The 6,000-nt window shown below is 46.3% G+C and overlaps 1 protein-coding gene across 1 annotated transcript in view; it reads left to right on the top strand.

Annotated features, from left to right (window-relative positions):
* Nucleotides 1-6,000, top strand: part of WWP1 (WW domain containing E3 ubiquitin protein ligase 1) — a 78,498-nt gene that overhangs the window by 1,772 nt on the left and 70,726 nt on the right. The window contains exons 2-3 of the mRNA XM_023764294.1: nt 230-421; nt 2,295-2,384. The gene's annotated coding sequence lies outside the window, so the exon portion shown is untranslated. The remainder of the gene's footprint in view (nt 1-229; nt 422-2,294; nt 2,385-6,000) is intronic.

Genomic DNA, 6,000 nt, shown 5'->3' with positions numbered 1-6,000 from the left:
CACCTTGCCCCCTGCCCCCGGAGAAGCCGGGTGCACTTCCTGCCCGCTGCCCGGCCCCCCCACAGCGCGTCCCGGGGAGGGGATGCCGGACGCCGCGGGTGTCACCCGTCCCACTGGCTCTGCAGCCCCCGCGCACCCCACCTCCACCCGTGACCCGCCAGGTCCCAGTGACCTTGCAGTTTTCGCTGATCCTCATCCCCGCCCCGGACCGTCTGCCGCCCTTTCTTAGACGTTAATTTCGTGGTTGGCCCATCGTTTTGCCACCGTGGAGGGATCCGCGTGTGCCGGTCCGTTCGGTCCAGTCTTTACCCCGTGGGCCGGGAGTGGACCTGCCTTCGTCCCGTGGTGACCAGACGAGCCCGCGGTCTGTCCTGTGGACATTTTACTCTCCGGGGCTTGACGGGCTGGCTTGCTCTGTTGGGTGAGTGCTGTGTCCTCGTGCAGCCGATGTGCAGAGGACCTGAGTGTGTGCTGTAACAGGCTCTTGGTGGGAGTGGTGGGAGAGTGAGGGCCAAAGTTGTCTCTCCCCCTTGGTGTTTTTGCCTGAAACACCCAGGGAGCAGTTTGCATGCAGGTTTTCGCAAGAGTTCACACTCGTGTGTAAATCTACCTTGTCTGTGGCACTGAGTCTGTGTGTGTGTTACACAAGCAAAATGCACTTTTTTTAAAAAAAAAAAAAAGGCATTCTGTTACGTGTGTGACTTGTTTTTAGCCATCGAGTAGTAAATTAGCTGTCACTGGAAGTGACCACTTTTCATCAGTAGGTAATGTTTTTCCCAATTGATAACGCAGTGCCCGAGCATTGGAGCCGCTCAGAGTGGAGTGCGGCCGTTCTTTCAGGTGTAGCTCACTGACATTTTCAAGTTCTGCCCGGGTGTAGCAGCGAGTAAGGGCTCTGCTTCGGAAGCCTGGCGCGATAGAGGATAAAGTCCCAGGTTCAGTCTCTGCTGTTCACTCCCGGGAAGTCTGACATTTCTTTTACTGCTGTGCAGTTATTGAGCACCTACTGCATGACTGTGTGGGGTGTTTGGGTAAAGATAAGGATGAGGGTGGGCACGGCCTTCATGGACTAGGTGGGTGGGTAAGACTGTACACACATGGTTCTAACAGACAGTTAAGGGACTGCAGAATTCAAATTCACAGGCGGTAGAGCTCACATCTCACTTGGGAGGTGGGTTTTCTGGCTTCTGGAATCTTTGTTTTGAGGATGACTAAGAATCTTGACAGGCTGGGAAAGGTCATCCAAGCAGAGAAAGGGGACGAGGAGCACAGAGTTCATACATTTGGGGAGACACAAGTAATTGGATGGAACATCAAGTATTTGTACCCGTAGCGAGGATGATAAAGCTCTAAGTAAAAATGGACCAGTTTGTGATTGTTTTGAATGCAGGCCAATGCCTTTGGCTTCGGTAGATGGTGACTTTGAGTTGGGAATGTAATGATTAAAGCTGTTTTCAGGGGTTAATCTGGCAGCTGTGCAGTGTGGATTGAAGTAGAGAGAACTTGGAGGCAGAAAGACCTTCTGGTTGCTGTGGTAATAGGTAGTGAGGGGCTGAGCTGTGGCCATAATTATAGGAAAGGAAAGGAGGAAGGAAGTGGATTAGACAGAATTGATGATGAGAGAAAATGAAGAGAGTAAAAATAACTGAGGTTCCGATCCAGGCTGTTTGGGAGACTAGTGGTACCGGTTGGAGCACGTCCATAGAAGCTTTATCTTCGGCATGCGTGTTACTTTGCAGCGAAGCTCTCAATCTTTTGGGGCTGAGTAAACCTTGGTGAATTTAAAGAAGTCTGCCTGGAAAATTTCCATATGCACCTGTGTTTTCTGGTTGTAATTTTGGAGAATCTGTGGGCTACCTGAAGCTTATCCATGGAACCCATGGGCCAGGGGGTTGGCCTGGAAGCAGCTCTCAGAATCACTGGGGGCTTTACAACAATAGAACCTTCAAATTCTTCCATTCACTGCTAGGAAGCCCTGCTGTCGAGACATGCTCTGTATCCACTCAGGGACACGTCTGTTGTGGTTTACAGTGAATTTTGACTAACTTATGTTAGTTGCTACTATATTATAGAACAAACTAGCCCAAGAGGTTAAATGATTTGTCCTAAGTATTTCAATTAGCAAGTGGGTAAAATGGAATGAGGAGTTGATTTCCTTCTCATATAAAGATGTTTGCAACTGATTCACCATCATTGGGTGTAGTTATTGCCTTTAAGTGCCCTCCTCAGTGAGAACTAGACAATCCTGGGAGGTTCCTTCCAGTTGCTAACAGTTTGTGACTCTTGGCTCTTAGGTTTTCCTTGGACTGTCTGCGGACCCGTCTCATTTCCAGGTGCCGCAGCGCTGGTGAGGCTGAGGGATGAATTGGGCGTGTGGAGAGCAGGTATCAGGCCAGTCATTTCCTTATTTCCTTTGTATCTCTGTCTGGACTCGGGAGTGGGGGTGGGGAGGGACATAAGTGAAATTAGAAACTTTTAGAACCTTTATTTTCTCTATTCAGGTATGCCCTACATCACTCCTTCCTCCATTCGGGAGAAAGCCTTTACCAACTAAAAATGTAAACTTGACAAAATAAACGGAGGGCTGGGACAGTGCGTTTTCTCACTGGATTATGTCGTTAACTCTCCCCAGTATGGTTACAGCATAATTTGATTAGTAAACAGTTGACTTTTCTGCATCTATAGGAATGTCTTCTTGGTAGAATCAGAAAAAGTTATTAGTATCTTTTTTAGCTCTAGAAATTTTGATTCCATAATTATTAGAAAGACAGGGGTCTTTTTTACTCTTTCTATAAAAATACGTAATTATAACAAGCATTAGAAAAAACAATAGGTGTTGATAGTGGTATGTATTCTGAAGTAACTGGTATAAAACTTAAAGGAGGAGAGTATCTGAGAAAGCACTACCTACATGATTCTCTGCTCTGCTGGCATCAGTTTGGTTCTCATGACCACAGAGCAGTAGGTGTGGCAGGAGGCAGTCATTGCTTTTTAGAAGACACTGAGGCTCAAATAAGTTAAAAAGGTTAAATTCCAGGGTATTGGCTAGTCAGTGCTAAACTAGAACTGGCATTATAACCTATGCTTTTGTTCCCAGGTCAGTATTCTTTTCCCACTGACTCAGTGCAGCGGTCACTGAAGGCTGTGGGCCAGGAGTGTAAAGTTACCTGTTTGGAATCTGTTACACTTTTGTACCATGTGGATCTGAACTTGTCTGTTTCCTCCTTCGTGTTAAAATGGCAATCTCATTGCAGTGGCTTTTGGTGGGTAATTTTGAAATTTGTAAGAATTTATCACAAAATAGTTATCATCCTGTCAAGGAAAAAGCAAAAGTTGACCTCTCATCTGAAAACATATACTGGTGAAAAGTAGGTTTTAGTTTCCTTTTGAAAACTTATGGATTTTAATGCAGTTGCTACAGGTGAATTTTGTTCTTTTATAAAGGCCTGAAAATTTGTAGTTTTGGATAAAATAAATCAGGATCTGATTTCCAGAAGTCTATATCATGATATTTCATGATTTTTACCATTACATAAAAAGTTTAATCATTAAAAAATGATTTACCATTAAAACACTGTTAGCAGGGGTTAAGGGGGGGGGGGGAGGAATGGGATACATCTGTAATATTATCAACAATAAAAAAAATATTAAAAATAAAAATAAAAAAAACTGTTAGTATACACTCCAAATTCGTGTTTAAACAACTTTTTGGGGAATAAATTATGTAAAACCATATGTTAAATAGTTCCTCGTGTATAAGGAAGACTAGCCTTTGTCTCAACATTCCTAAGACCTATTAGTTCCCAGCACTGCCAGGTGCGGGACCAGTGCGGCAGGCGCGCGAGGCCTGTCCTGAGACTCGGGCTAGTGGAGCCACTGTCAGGAAGGACAGAGGGACAGACTTGATCTTCTGGGATTGTGTGACTGTTTGGAATTACAGAGACAGTACAGCTCGGAGATGCTGTGGGTTTGGTTCCAGACACCACAGTAAAGTAAGTTATAATCTTCTTGCTGGTCGAGGGTCTTGTTTTCAGCAGAAACAACACCTGTGAAGCACAATGAAGTGAAGTGTGTCTGTAACTACACTCCTTTTCTCTGGGTTTTGAGAAAATTATGCAAAAACATAGGGAACCCAGTGAGCATTGTTTTGGCTATTTATTGCTATCTAACAAAATCTAAATGACTTCAGACGGCCGTTTGTTTTGTTTTGTTTTGTATTTTGCTCACAGCTTTGCTATCCCGGGCTGCCAGGCTGGGCTCATTTAAACAGTTCTGCTGTGGTCACTCTGATGGACACATTCAGCTGGCAGTTCAGCCAGGTGCCTGTCTCTCTCTCTGTCTGTTTCTCTTCCTCTTGTACCATATAGTCTTTTTAAAAAAGATTTTTTATTGAGTTTTAGAGATTGGAAGGGGGAGAGAGAGAGAGACACTCTCTATATGGATGTGAGCGAAACATCCATCAGCTACCTCCTGCACGTCCCTACGAGGGATTGAGCCTACAGCCTGGGCATGTGCCCTGACCGGGACATAAACCAGTGACCTTTCAGTGCACGGGACGAGGCTTGTACCATATGGTCTTGTTGTCTCAGGGCCCCCTGCCTTTGCAGAAGGATTGCTGGCCTTACTTGGTTGCTTAGGGCTCACAAGAGTGCAGAAGCAAAAGTAACCAGAACTCCTTAAGCCATAGACTTGGAACCAGCACAGCATCATTTCTGCCACATTCTGTTGGTGACAGCAAGTCACAGGTCAGCCCAGGTTCCAGGGGACAGGACCAGACAAGAGTGTGCATCCAGGATTGCACCAGACAGCTGTATTCTGTATTACATAATAGGGCTGCTGGGAAACTCCAGGGAGCAAGACCTGAGCTGCCTGGTACTTCTAGTGCTTTGTACCTGGCCCTCCTTAGGAAACCCAAGGAATCGGTGATGCCCGTCCCGTTCTGCCAGCCGGGTTTTCTCCCTCATCTTCATCACTTGTCTTTATGTGACTATCCCTTTATTTTAGTCTCAGCAGCTTTTTTTAAGTTCAGGTTTTCTAAGTAATGTTAGGGCTAACTGGCATGAAGGGAATGAGTGTTTTGTTGTTGTCACATCATCACTCCTGAGTGCAGTAATGAAGCTGCATACCTCATGTACAGAACACAGGTGCAGCTTCGGAGCCCTTTGGAAGCGCGTCATGCCCACTCTGCAGATCTGCACATTCTGAAACGAGCACACGGGCTGCTGTGGGAGGAGTCTGCTGCCTGAAGGACTGAGAAACATGACCTTGTAAATAGGAAGGGCTGGGTGCAGAGGAGGGGCAGATAGAATTACCGGACACAGTTCTGGAGGGCTCTCCTCTGCTTTAAGTTACTCCGCAGTTTAAAAACGTCCTCGCACTGACAGTCCCGGGCGTGAAGCTTTTACTTCTCTAAGGAATACAAGTCTTCTGAGAGCTGTTTGGTCTCCCATGGTCATGAGTAAAAAGGCTGGCAGGAGCACAGTGGTGAGTCCTGGCTGAAGACGTGTGCTGGCTGTGTAGCAGCCCCACGTGCCAGCAAGCCCTGCTCTCTCTCTCTCTCTGCATTTGGTTAGTGTGGGGAGGAAGGGGTAGTTCAGTGAACTTACTTTATACATTAGAACATACTTTACCTTAAAAGTAGATCAACTAATTGACCCTACTCTTACAGTTGAAGAATGAGAGCCGGCTGTCCTGTGGGGTAAGAGTGGTGGCTTGATCGTCAGGTGGTGCTGAGCCCTCAGCGCTGCCTCCTGGCCGGTGGCCTCACTTTCATCTTCTGGAAAATGTCAAGAACATCTTTCCTGCTGGGTCTTTCTAAGGGTTAATTGAAATAATGTTGGAAAGCAGAAAGTATGGTCCCTGGGACATAAGCAGCCCATAGACCATTTCTATTACTTATAACTCCTTATTATAAACTAGAGGCCTGTTGCACAAAAAGATTCGTGCAATAGGCCTTCCCTTCCCCTGGCTGCCGGCACCGGTTTTCCTCCGGCACCCAGG

Source organism: Myotis lucifugus, unplaced genomic scaffold (genome assembly GCF_000147115.1).
Source record: "Myotis lucifugus unplaced genomic scaffold, Myoluc2.0 scaffold_327, whole genome shotgun sequence".
Taxonomy (NCBI): Eukaryota; Metazoa; Chordata; class Mammalia; order Chiroptera; family Vespertilionidae; genus Myotis; species Myotis lucifugus.
Note: the sequence above shows the minus strand (reverse complement) of the source record. Positions and strands in the feature narration are given on the sequence as shown.